The sequence below is a fragment of the Puma concolor genome, chromosome A1, assembly GCF_028749965.1.
Source record: "Puma concolor isolate L17-30 chromosome A1, mPumCon1.1.hap2, whole genome shotgun sequence".
In the NCBI taxonomy this organism is placed as follows: Eukaryota; Metazoa; Chordata; class Mammalia; order Carnivora; family Felidae; genus Puma; species Puma concolor.
The window spans coordinates 232166674-232180620 of NC_141667.1; the positions used below are offsets into that span (position 1 = coordinate 232166674).

The 13947-nt window shown below is 43.2% G+C and overlaps 1 protein-coding gene across 1 annotated transcript in view; it reads right to left on the minus strand.

Moving 5' to 3' along the window:
- LOC112860850 (cilia- and flagella-associated protein 337-like) overlaps positions 1–13947 on the minus strand; it is a 115830-nt gene that overhangs the window by 75155 nt on the left and 26728 nt on the right.

Genomic DNA, 13947 nt, shown 5'->3' on the forward strand with positions numbered 1-13947 from the left:
TGACGTGGCCGTGTGGCCGCAAGAGGTGGGCGCCCACCCGTATCTGGGAAACACCAACGTCCCCACTGCAAGGCTTGTTTGGCATGATGTGGTCACGTTAAATCTGGCGAACAGTTCATCAGTTTATATCGGGTTTATTTACTGTTCTTGTATTTCCAAAGGCAGGAAGGGACCTACTAGAGACCTTTCTCTCTGCGTCAGTACCAGAAATCTGCGCGTCTCGTAAACACCTTAATTGTTATCTGACAGATACTATGAAGCTGCCAATGGATGTTGTTTCCCTCTTTTTTCTGGCTTCTGGGAAGTTTAAAAAGAAATGTATTCTTCGGGGATATTGTGGAGGATATTTTCTTCACTGACTTTATCCTTCTATGTGTTTTTTGTCTTAACCCCATTCACATATACACATGTGTATTATCTTCTATTCTATACTCATTGCTAGGAGCGTTCCCAAATCCTCTTTTAGATAATGTGGTTATTAATACACAACAACACCAATGAGGGCATTTTTGTCTCTCCTGGAAGTTTTTAGTAAAAGAAATGGTCTTCGAGCTTTGAAGTCAGATCCGTTTTTTCATCTCTTCTCGACTGCTGTCTCTTGAGTCCTGCTTTTGCAAAAGACTTTTTTCACCCCGATTATTATTAAGATGTTCACTTATATTTTCCTCTACTACCCACCTCAAAAATATTTAGATCTTTATCTGGCATTTATTTTTATGTATACCGTGATACGAAGACTTAATTTTTTTCCCCTAAATATATAGCCAAGAGTTCTTTGTTACATTGTTCTCCCACTAATTCGAAATGCTTGGTTTATCAAATACTACTTTCCGTATAAACATAGGTCTATTATCAATCTATTTGTCTCTTTACAACAGTATCTTATCTCTTTCATTTACTGTAACTTAATAGGATCCTTTAATATCAGATGGCTCAAGTCCCTCCCCCATCGTCCTTTTTCAACATTTCTTGGCCATTTTCCCATGTTTACTCTTCCAGATGAAATTCAGAATCAACCTCTTGAGCTCCAAAACAATCTCATAGAGATTTTGATTGGCATTCCATTGAATTTGACATTTAATTTGGAGAGAGGTGACATCTTCACAGTATTGAATTTTCCCATCCAGGAACATAGTCACTTCCCATTTATTTGGGCTTTCTTTCACGTTTTTAGAAAGGTTACCTCTCTATCTTCACATTTCTTGTTAAGGTTATTTCTGCAAATATTCAATTATGGACCAATTTTCGACTCAGAGAAGAAGTGACAAAGATAGTAGGGAGTCAAGTTCTCCTTGGCCAAGGGATTCCTGTTATGCAGCCATATTCACCTGCAGAGACTTGACGTACCTTTTCCTAGCAATCAGCCCACATACAACACTGAAAATGCCAGAAACAGTCGGCAAGTTAAGTAAATTATACAAAAAAGAAAGAAAGAAGGTCATACAGATCCCTCAAGAAGACAAAGATCTGAGGCTCTCTACTAGGCTCTCAAAAAGACCTGTTTGGACCAAAAGAAAATTTCTGTCTGCCTCACAGATTTAAAGGGTAGAATTTAGCCTCCTTCCGTATTGTCATCCTCCCCAACACTGCTCTTTCCATAATCCTTGGGAGATAATGTCAATCATAAATCATCCATCCAGTCTACCGATTTCTCATTTCCTTACAACGGTTCTGTCTTCTACTCACTGGCACGGTCATACCCTTCCTCGATTTAGGCATTCGTAATAACTGCGACCCTCCAGAATCACAGCATCAAACAGGCTACCTCCAGTCTTTTCAGCCTGTTCACACAGGCTAACTCCAGGACTTCCGGTCCGTCGATCCTGACACATTTTCACCGTCCACTGTCCACGGACCCTTTCGTGCCTCGTTTTCCGTCATGCGTGGCTTAGATTCCGCGGTCAGCCACAACCGCTTCCTCACGTGGGTGCCCTCAACTTTCTCTTTTATTGTTCTTTTTTGGCACAAGCCTGCCCCTGATTCAGTTTGACTTGCCCCCCACCCCGTGCATGAAAATGTGGCTGGAGACAAACCGCACAACTGTGCCGAGCGGGCTGGCTTCGGCTTCATGACCACAAACCACAAATAAGTTCTCAGAGCTTCCTGGCAGCCATCCTTCATCTCCCGCTCTCCAGGACCGTTTCCCTACCTCCTCCTTTGTCTGAAAATCTCTGACACCTCCTCCCAATTCCCATTCTCAGATCACGATCTTGCTTTCTAAGTCACTGAGAAAATGGAACCCCTTACAAGAGGCCTCTACCGGATCCCATCACATACGCACACGTTCACCTGCACCCCGACCCACCCCCTCGGCCTTCTCTTGGGTCCCGCTGATGAATTCCAGCTCCTCCCTGCAGTCAGCCCCTCACGTGCGCCCTGGACCCCATCCTTTCTTGCCCACCCAAGGCTGTCACTCAGCATTTCCCCTCTTTCTCTCCTGCTTTATCCATGTTCTGGATCATTCCCATCAGCACACGGACATGTTCTTATTTCTCTCATTGGGGGAAATTATAAAAAAAAATTGTCTTGATCCCCTGGCGCCTCCAACTATCACCCCAGTTTTTTGCTTCCCTTTACAGAAGAGTTACTTGAGACAGGGGTTCATACTGCTGCCTCAGTTTCTCTTCCAGTTCCCATGTGAAGGCATTCCCATCAGGCTTTCATCCCACCTCACACAAAACTGCAGTGACCTCCGGTGGAAATTCGGGGTCCTCATGTTTCCAGCAGCTGCACTTGACAGTGGTCACCCCAGGTTTGAGAGCCCCAGACTCAGGCCCGGCCACCTGCTTGTGTGCCTGCGGCAAACACGCTTATCAGCGTCAGGGCTTTACCCCCATCTCTTCAGGCTGATGATCCCGACTCCGCCCAACGTGCAGGCATGTGACCACCCTGAATTTCTGATGCCCTTATCTGATCTTTTTTTCTTCACAGCACTTACCACTTGGGTGTGTCCTACGTAATCAGATATTGGCTGTTTATTGTCTCAAAGCCAGGCTCCGCCAGGGCGAGGGTTCTGGCCCGAACAGCGTTGGGCCCATAATGAGCTACACCGATCTTTGTGGTTAATGCCTTCATATACTTCCAGGCATGTCCCACCACACAGCCGCCGGCCTGGCCTGGAAACTTCGTGGCTCATGGCTGTTCTCCCTTCAAGTCCTTCCTCCACTGGCGCCTGGTGAGCTCTGCCCTTCCAGCCCCTTCTGTGCTACACTTCATCTCTTCAGTCCTTATTCGCTAACATACTACCCACTGATTTTGCATATTGCCACCTCTTCCACTAGAATGGAAGTTCCTTGAGAACATAGCTTTCACCCGTCTCTTTCACTCCCCTATCCCCAGCACCCGAACAGTGCCTGGCATATGTCTTTGGAAGTACTTACTTAGAAAGCATCCTTTATAAAGCTCTCTGTGGTCTGCTCATCGTCACGAGTATGGACGGGAGGACAGTCCGGCACTAGCCGGGTGCACTAGGTCTGGCCTGCACACCACCCTGATTGCTCGGTGGCCCTCGTTCACCTTTGGCTGCTTGGCCTCCAAGCCCCATGCCGTGACCAGCCTCGGCCAATGCCACAGCCTGTCCTGGAGGCCACAGGACTCCTTTCCTCAGTCCCAGGTTTCCCATGACGTGTGGCCTCTCTGCTTTCTGAGCCTCAGCCAAACTCAGAGGCCACCTCGCCCACTCTGGGATTTGTCTTCCAGTTGAATGCATGATGATGTCAAACACAGTGTCTGTGATAGTTTAGGTAGTCCCCTGAACCCACTCATTCCTTCATTCTTCAAATATAAATATATATTAAATATACGCCACATTCTCAGCCCTGTTCTAGGCCAGTGAGATATAATAGATAAAGTTCTTGCCATTAAGATGCTCGTATTCTGATAAGGAGACAGATAATAAATACAGCCTATGGCAGGTAATGATAATTGCCATGAAGATAAATAAAGCAGGGTAAGGACAATAAGGGATTCTGGGTCTGGGGGTGGGGTGATGTGGAGAGTGCATTTGCATGTAGGGTGATCAGAGAGGCCTCTCCTAGTGGGTGACACTGGACTGAGCCACACAGATTTCAGGAGGGAAGGATGCCCCTGGAGGAGATAATGGAGAATGCAAAGGCCCTGAGGCACACACCCAAAGTTACGGACTGAGATTCACACTTGCTAGTTATCCCAAGTACATTAAAATAAAGGAAACATACTGTGGGTGTCCCTGGCTTCTCCTTCACAAATCTTTGCCCCTGAATATTGGCCTATTGTTCTTACAACAATAAGACCACCGTTGGAAAAAAAAAAAAAAAAAAAAAGGAAAGAGTTGCCTGGAGATCTCTGGTCTGCTGTGGCTCACTCTGGAAGGAGCCCCGGGGCCTGCCTCAAGGAATCAAATCGCTGACTTCACTAAGAGAGCTAGACTCCAGCGGTATTTCTGCCAAAAAAAAAAAAAAAAAAATCCCAGAAACACATCCGTCCTGAGTATCAGAGCCCAGAAATTAATCATCTCACTCCGCAGCTCTGGCAAGAGACCAGATTTCCTGGAATTCAAGGCATCTGAAGCATTTCATTGTGGCAGTAACAGCAGCAGCCACGGGTGATAACAATCTAGAAGGATTGAGTTTTTCAAAGAGGCTATCTTTGGTTTCTTTTTAAGATGCAAAGAGGTCCAATTTAAGACCGATAATTTCCTTCCTGCTTCAGAAATTTCTCTGGCTAATCGGTGGGTGTGTTTTGGTCTCCGTAAAAGAAACCTCTCCTTTGGGAGTTAGGGGTAGCAGAGAAGAGTGGTAGCCAACGGACTTCGGCTGAAAGATTCACGAGAGCATTTTTGTCACGTCTAATAACCTGCAGTTTTCAGACAGTGCTTAGGACGGGGCCCCGGAGCTGGGGAAACTCAGCATATGCCCCTGTTCTTTCCAGGGGAGCCAGGAAATTAGAAGTACCCTGCAGCGTTTGGATTGGCTCCAGGTTTTGTTTCTTTGAACTTCCTAAATTGCCAAGTATTATGTATGATAAGTGAGTCCATGTCTGACAAGTCTTGGTATTCTAAATCCTAATGATCTTACCAACTCCATACATTTTTCTGTCTGGAATACAGAAAGCCTAGACGCCAATCCAGTTTTCCGCTTTAAAATGGTGAGAATCATCAGCTCCCAGTTATGAAAGGTGTTCCGGGAGACTGGAACCGATGACAGCTGTCCACAAGGGGCCAAGCCGTGCCTTCCTTTAGGTGGCAAAGTAGGTCTCTAGTTATGATGTTAGTTTCTTCTCTAGACATCCGCCTTCCAGAAATGGAGTGATTAGATCCGCAGCGCTCCCACTTCATAACCCAGCTAAGGGGAGCAGGCAGGTCATTTTTATCTAGCACGTACTTGACCGGAAGCAAACGGAGTGTGTTAAGGCGTTGAAGGGTAGCTGGGATTCTGTCACTTCTGTGAGAAGTTTCACCCGGAGCATCGTGGAGACTGCTGTTATGGGATGAACCATGTCTTGCGAGAGCCGTCTTGGATGAAAACCAGAAAGCGATAGTGATGTTCATCACGTTCATACCTCGAGGAAGCTGGAGCGAGTTCAGATCACATGGCAAGTGTCCGTGTCCCAAAAGGCCTTGACCATTGAGATTTGTTCAAGACCGAGCAGAGCAGAGCCCAATCAAATCCGCCCAGAGCTCGTGGGCCAACATGCAAAGAGGAGAGACTGCAGGCAGTGGGCCAATTAACTAGAACACGTGAGAAACTGTGAGGACTCACTCGGGGCAGTGACTGCGGAAATGAGAGGAGAGAAGGGACAAGAACCGGTCGGCGACTGGAAGTGGAAGGTGAGGAAGAGAAAAAGCAACCACAGGGAGCTCCGAGGTTCTCAATTTGAATGACGAAGGCTGAAATCCAGACAGGAAACCACTGCAGAATTTGAAGGCAGCGCAGTTGTAATGTCGCCGCGTCAAGTTCGAAAGGCCCGTAGCTTATCCACAAGGAAATGAATGTAGCATTTAGAGAGCAGGTGTCGAGAAGTAGATTTTAAATCACGGCCGAACCCACTGAAGAAAAGACAAGACTTAATGAGGGAATGTGGTATAAAGAGAAGGCCGAGGGTAGCCCTTGAGGGGCTCTCAGCATGGGCGGTGGGGGGGGGGGGGGGGCGGAGAGGAGGAAGAAGGAGAGGGAGGAGCAGTGAGGGTAGGCGAACCAGAGACCTACAGTGAAGACTCCAAAGAGGGAAAAGATCTGCCTCTTGGGAGGTCATTGCATGGAGACCAGTGAGAAATAGTCACGGGAAGCCTGGCAGCGATGGTCTCATGGGCACGTAGCAGAGGCCCAGGGACAGGATGCTGTGAGTCCTTGAATATGCAGAGCGAGGGGGCACGTCTCACTCCAGACCTTTGCTTCACTCTTCCATGGTCTGCGCTGCTGTCTCCCAGGTATCCCCCTGGCTTCCTTGGCTCACTCCCTCGCTTCCTCTGGGTCTCAGTTTGAAGGTCCCCTTCTCGTTGAAGCCGCTTCTGACCACCTTACCCGATGCTGCAACTGACAGCCCCCTCCATTCCCATCGATACACACACATATATCCTGGGCGTTACCTTTTCTTTGTCCATAGGACTTATCACCTTCTAACAATACCGTATCACTTGCTTATTTACAGTATTTATTTTTTATTGTCAATCGTCCCCCCCCCCCACCGCCACTCGAATGGAAACATCTTTTAAGGGCAGAAAATCTTACTTATTTTGTACACTGACGGGTTCCCTGAACCCAGAATAGCGTCTGGCCTACAGACACTACTGCTTAAATTTTCACTGTAAGGTAAGAAACAGGTCACGCGCGAAGGTGAGGATAAGGGAGGGATTGATGGGGATTTGAGGAGGAAGGAGAAAGAATGAAATTATAGGCTTGGAACAAGGTTGGAATGAGTGTGCCTGGGGCTTGTAGATGCCTGTCTGGGGTCTCAAGGGACCACTTGAGCTTCAGAGTCATGAATTGAGAGTGAGCTCCGCTGGTGTGGCGTCGTGTTTTTCTTCAGCTGTACTCACCTCTCCCTCCTTCCATTCCTTTAATCTTCATTCCTTACTCATCATTTCACTTCTGTAAGGACCGCTGCATACGACAGGCTTAACAAACGTTTGCTCTTTGGAGCTGAGGTCTTCAGTCCTTCAGGAAAGGACTTAGAGGAAAACCCGACGGGCAAAGGCAGCGGATCTGAGATTCCCAAGTGGGCTCAGAGGTCAAGCAGGCGGCGCTTTTGAGACCCTTTCCTCCGTGCCTCTCCTTTATCCTGGTTCTTGTCCTTTATGGCAACAGAGGTGATGTTGGAGAGGGGGTGAGGAGGAAAGAATGGAAGGGACCTTAATGATTATCTCCCCCAAACTGAGCAAAACCAAATGCCTGTGTTAGTCCCCGAGTGGTGGCGAAAGGCTCCATCAGCTACCCAGACTTGGAGTGGCCTCTGCTCAGGGGCCCTTGGGCCCGCACCTCCAACCAGTAACAAGCCCAGTTTACGTGGCCTTCTGCAAAACTCGAGTCATTTTCTTCTCCATCTCATCTGTTGGTTACCTTTGGCATTTGTCATATGGATGATAATAATAATTCCGGCTACTTATTGAGTACTTATTATAGGCCAGTCACCAGTTCAAGGGCTTTATATTTATTCATTGATTGAATCCTCAGAAGAAACCCATTTTACAGACGATGAACTTGAGGCACCTGAATTTCTGCAATACTCTATCAGTCTCTCTGAACCCAGTCTAATCCATCCCTCGTTTCTCTACCAGAGTGAGTCTCCTTCAACATCTATTTAAAATATGCATTGCGAGGCCCCTGGGTGGTTCAATCGGTTAAGTGTCCGACTTCGGCTCAGGTTGTGATCGCTCGGTTCGTGAGTTCAAGCCCCGTGTCCGGCTCTGTGCTGACAGCTCAGAGCCCGAGGGCTGCTTCAGATTCTGTGTCTCCTCTCTCTCTTCCTGTCCCCCACTTGCACTCTGTCTCTCTCTCTTTCTCTCTCTCTCTCTCAAAAATAAACAAAATTAAATAAATAAATAAATAAATAGTAAAATAAATATGCACTGAAGCGATGTCAACAAAATGGTGGCGTACAAAGCCCTGGGCCCTCCTTCCCCCCAACAGACACACTAGTTCAGCAACAACCCACAGACAGATTTCCTTTGTGAGAAATCCAGAAACTAACTGAAAGTCTCTGGCACCCTGGATGAGTATGAAAGCAGGCTCACTGAAGCCGGTAGGGAGGCTTAAAACATCTCACAAGAAATCTCTGCCTGTGGCTCAACACTGTATGACCAGGAAGAGCTGGTCCCCCTTGTTCCCAGCTTCATCCAGGGGAGGAAAGGGTTGGTTTGTGTGTCCAGCATCCCAACTTTTCAACTCTCAGCTTCCCTCTACAGAATGAAAAACTCAGAATCCCTGGCTAAGCTGATTAATGGGGATCTTCTCCTGTGAAAGCAGTCTGTAAAGGCTGGAAAAGATGCCTGCTTTGTCTAACGAGCAGACACCAACCCAAAAATCCAAGGAAAATAAAGAATCAGTCAAATATGTTCCAAACAAAGGAACAAGATACATGTCCGGAAACCAACCCTAATAAAGTGGAATTATATGATTTACCTGATAGGGAATTCAAAATAACTGTCATAAAGATGCTCATCAAGGTCAAGAGACCAATGTGAGAATCTCAAAAAAGAGACAGAAGATATATATTTTTTTAAATACCTAGGAGATGGGGCGCCTGGGTGGCGCAGTCGGTTAAGCGTCCGACTTCAGCCAGGTCACGATCTCGCGGTCCGTGGGTTCGAGCCCCGCGTCGGGCTCTGGGCTGATGGCTCAGAGCCTGGAGCCTGTTTCCGATTCTGTGTCTCCCGCTCTCTCTGCCCCTCCCCCGTTCATGCTCTGTCTCTCTCTGTCCCAAAAATAAATAAAACGTTGAAAAAAAAAAATTTTTTTTAAAAAAATAAATAAATAAATACCTAGGAGAAATCATGGAGCTGAAGAGAACCAAACTGACCCGAAAAATTTACTAGTGGTGTTCAAAAACGGACTAGCTCAGGCCGAAGAAAAGATCAGGAAACTCAAAGACAGGTCATTGGAAATAATTCAGTCAGAGGAGCAAAAATAAAAAAGAATGAAGAAAACTTAAGGGACTCATGAGATGCCATCAAGTGGGCCAATATACAAATTATAGGCGTTCCAGAAAGAGAAGAGAGACAAAGGAAGAAAGTTCATTTAAAGAATTAATGGCTGGAGCGACTGGTTGGCTCAGTTGGTTAAGTGTCTGACTTTGGCTCCATCATGACCTCATGGTTCATGAGTTGGAGTTCTGTGCTGACAGCTCAAAGCCTGGAGCCTGCTCTGGATCTGTGTGTCCCTCTCTCTCAGCCCCTCCCCTGCTCACTCTCTGTCTCTTTCTCTTTCAAAAATAAATAGATAAATAAATAAATAAATAAATAAACATTAAAAATTTTTTGTTTGTTTGTTTGTTTTTTAAGGAACAATGGCTAAATACTTTTCAAATCTGGAGAAGTGAATGTACATCCAGATCCCGGAAATGGAAATTTGTTGATAAAGGTAAATATGTAGACAAATGCAGAATGCTGAGTTACTATAATAGTGGTGACTATATCACTTTTTATTCTATCATAAAAGTAAAAGACAAAAGTATTCTAAATAACTATAACTAAACTGCATTAAGTTAAACAACATGAATAAAAATAAACTGTGACAACAATAACATAACGTGTGTTTGTGGGACTATGTTAAAGTGTAGAGTTTTTGTGTGTAATTGAACTTGAGTTGTTACCTGCTAAAAAGTAACTGTTATCATTATAAGATATTTTATGTAAGCCCCATGGTAACCACACATAAAAATTACCTATTGAAGTTACACAAAAGAAAAATAGAAAAGAATCAAGGGATATCAATACTAAAAAAGCAACAAAACACAAAGGAAGACAGCAAGAGAAGAAAAGACAGACAAGACTAACAAAACAATAAAATGGCAATAGTAAATCCCTCCTATCAATAATTACTTTAAATTTTAGTGGATTAAACTCCCCCATCAATGAATAAAAAAATGATATGCTGTCTACTAGAAACTCACTGTAGATTTAAGGACACACATGGGCTTAAATGAAGGAATAGAAAAAGATATTCTGTGCAAATGGCCAACAAACGAGAGCAGGGATGGCCATACTTGTATTAAAAAAGTATCCAGTAGGTCAAAAACTGTCACAAGAGACAAAGAAAGATATTATATAATGATAAAAGGGTCAATCCACTAGGGAGATATTTGCAATTATAAGTTTATAGGTCCCCAACATTAAAGCACCTAAATGTATAAAACAAATATTGACAGAATCGAAGGGAGAAATAGATAAGAATACAATTATAGTAAAAAAGTCAATACTTCCCTTTCAATAATGGATAGAATATTCAAACAGAAGATCAATAAAGACACATAGGACTTGAATTACACTGCAGACTAAGTGGGCCCAACAGACATATACAGAACATCTAACACAAGAGCAGCAAAATACATATTCTTAAGCACACACAGATCTTTCTCCAGGATAGATCACATGTTATGTCACAGAACAAGTCTTAACAACTTAGGAAGATTGAAATCATACAAAATATTTTTTTTCTGAACACAGTAGAATGAAAGTAGAAATCAATAGCAGAAGGAAAATTGGGAAATACGCAAATATTTGGAAAATAAGCAACACATTCTTGAAAAGCCATTTGGTAAAAAAACAAAAAAAATTAGAAAATAAAATTAGAAAATACCTCAAGACAAATGAAAATGAAAACACAACATACCAAAACTTATAGGATGCAGTGAAAGCAGTCCTAAAAGGGACGTTCATACTGACAAATATATACATTAAAAAAAGAAAGATCTCAAATCGCCAACTTAACCTGATACTTTAAGCAGCTAAAAAAAAGAAGGACGAACAAAGTGCAAAGTTAGCAGAAGGAAGGAAATGAGACGTATTAGAATAGAAATAAACCGGGGCGCCTGGGTGGCGCAGTCGGTTAAGCGTCCGACTTCAGCCGGGTCACGATCTCGCGGTCCGGGAGTTCGAGCCCCGCGTCGGGCTCTGGGCTGATGGCTCAGAGCCTGGAGCCTGTTTCCGATTCTGTGTCTCCCTCTCTCTCTGCCCCTCCCCCGTTCGTGCTCTGTCTCTCTCTGTCCCAAAAATAAATAAACGTTGAAAAAAAAAATAAAAAAAAAAAAAAAAGAATAGAAATAAACCAAACCAAACAACACCAAGAGCTAGTGTTTCAAAAATATTAACAAAAGTTACAAGCCTTTAGCTAGATTAACCAAGAAAAAAGAGAAAGCACTCAAATAAATAACATTAGAAATGAAAGAAGGGACATGACAATCGATGAACTAGAAATGAAAAGGATCATAAAAGACTATGATGAACAAATACATGCCAAAAAACCTGGATAACCTAGGAAAAAAAAAATGAACAAATTCCTACAAACACAAAACCTACCAGGACTAAAATCATGGATGAATAGGACATCAGACTTATAACTAGTATGGAGGTTGAATCAGTAATCAAAAACCTCCCATAAAGAAAAGTCCAGGACCAGATAACTTCAAAGGTTCAAAGGTGAATACTACCAAACCCCAAACACCAAACAAACAAACAAAAAAAAAGAAAGAGAAAGAAAGAAAGAAAGAAAGAAAGAAAGAAAGAAAGAAAGAAAGAAAAAAGATTTACCACTCTTTCTACAGGGCCAGCATTACGCTGATATCACAGGCAGCCAGATACTACCAGAAAAGGAAAGTTACAGGGTATTATCCCTGATGAATGTAGACACAAAAATCCTCAACAAAATACTAGCAAACCAAATCCAACAGCACAGTGAAAGGATCATCCACCATGACCAAGTGAGATTCATCCCTGGGATGGAGTGATGGTTTAACATACAGAAATCAATTAATGTGATATGCCACATTAACAGAATAAAGGATAAAAATTACACGATTGTCTCAATACATGCAGAAGAGGCATTTGACAAAATTCAACAACCTTTCGTGTTAAGAACTCTGAACAAACTAGAAATAGAAAGTACTTCAATGTAACAAAGGTCATATTTGAAGAACCCGATGCTAACACATCATACTCACAATGAAAAACTCAATAGTTTTCCTCTAAGATCAGCAACAAGGCAAGGGTGCCTGCTTTTGCCACTTCTATTCAACACAGTATTGGAAGTCCTGCCCAGAGCAATTAGGCAATAAAAATAAGAAGGAAAGAAAGAAAGAAAGAAAGAAAGAAAGAAAGAAAGAAAGAAAGAAAGAAAGAAGAAAGAAAGAAAGAAAGAAAGAAAGAAAGAAAGAAAGAAAGAAAAGACATCCAAATCAGAGAAGAATTAAAATTGTTCCTGTTTGCAGACATTATGATCTTACATATAGTAAGCCCTATAAACTCCATTAAAGAAGAAAGTCAGAAATAATAAGCAAATGCAGTAAAGTTGCAGGATACAAAATCAATGTGCAGAAATCAGCTGTGTTTCTATACACTGAAAATGAACTATCTGAAAAGGAAATTAGGAAAACAATCTCATTTAAAAATAACACCAAAAAGAATAAAATACTTAGGAATAAGATTAAATAAGGAGGTGAAAGATTGACATACTGAAAACTATAATGCATTGATGAAAGAAACTGAACAAGACACAAACAAATGGAAAGATATCTGTGTGCATGGATTAGAAGGCTTAACACCCGGGGCGCCTGGGTGGCTCAGTTGGTTAAGCGTCCGACTTCAGCTCAGGTCACGATCTTGCAGTCCGTGAGTTCGAGCCCCGCGTCGGGCTCTGTGCTGACAGCTCAGAGCCTGGAGCCTGTTTCAGATTCTGTGTCTCCCTCTCTCTCTGCCCCTCCCCCGTTCATGCTCTGTCTCTCTCTGTCCCAAAAATGAATAAACGTTAAAAAAAAAAATTAAAAAAAAAAAGAAGGCTTAACACCCAAAGCCATCTACAGATTCAATGTAATCCCTATCAAAATCCCAATGTCAATTTTACAGAAATAGAAAAAACAATTTAAAACTTCATATGGAATCACAAATTACCAAATAAATCTCAATAAAGAAGAACAAAGCTGGAGACATCACTCTTCTTAATTTTAAACTATATCACAAAGCTGTAATAATCAAAACAGTATGGTACTGGCATGAAGAGAGATGTCTTCAGATGGCATGAAGACCATTGGAACAGAATAGAGAGCCCAGAAATGAGTCCACACATATATGGTCAACTGTTCTTCAAAAGAGGGCACCTGGGTGGCTCAGTCAGTTAAGCATCTGACTTTGGCTCAGGTCATGATCTCACGGTCCATGAGTTCAAGGCACCACTTCAGGTGAGCCTCACTTCTCTCTCTCTCTCTCTCTCTCTCTCTCTCTCTCTCTCTGTCTCTGTTTCTCTCTGTCTCTCTCTCTTTCCCTATCTCCCTCTCTTTGCCCCTCGTGGGATTCTCCCTCTCTCTGCTCCTCACTCACTTGTGTTTTCTCTCTCTCTCTCTCTCTCTCTCTCTCTCAAAACAAGCAAACAAAAACAGAATATCAAGACTATACAATAGGGGAAAGGTAATCCATTCATTGGTGTTGGTAAAACTGGATATCCACATGCAAAAGAATTAAACTGAACCCCTATTTTACATCATACACAAATCCACCCAAAATAGATTAAAGACTTACATAAGACCTGAAACTATAAATCTCCTAGAAGAAAACATAGAAGAAAATCTTCATGACCTTGATCTTAGCAAAGATTTCATGGATGTGATACCAAAATGAAAGGCAAGAAAAGCTTTATGCTAAGATAAATCAGCTAGGCACAGAGAGACACTGCATGATCCCACTTATATGACACATCTAAAGTAGTCAAATTCACAGAATCAGAGAAAGGAATGGTGGTTGCCAGGAGTTAGGGAGGGGGGAAA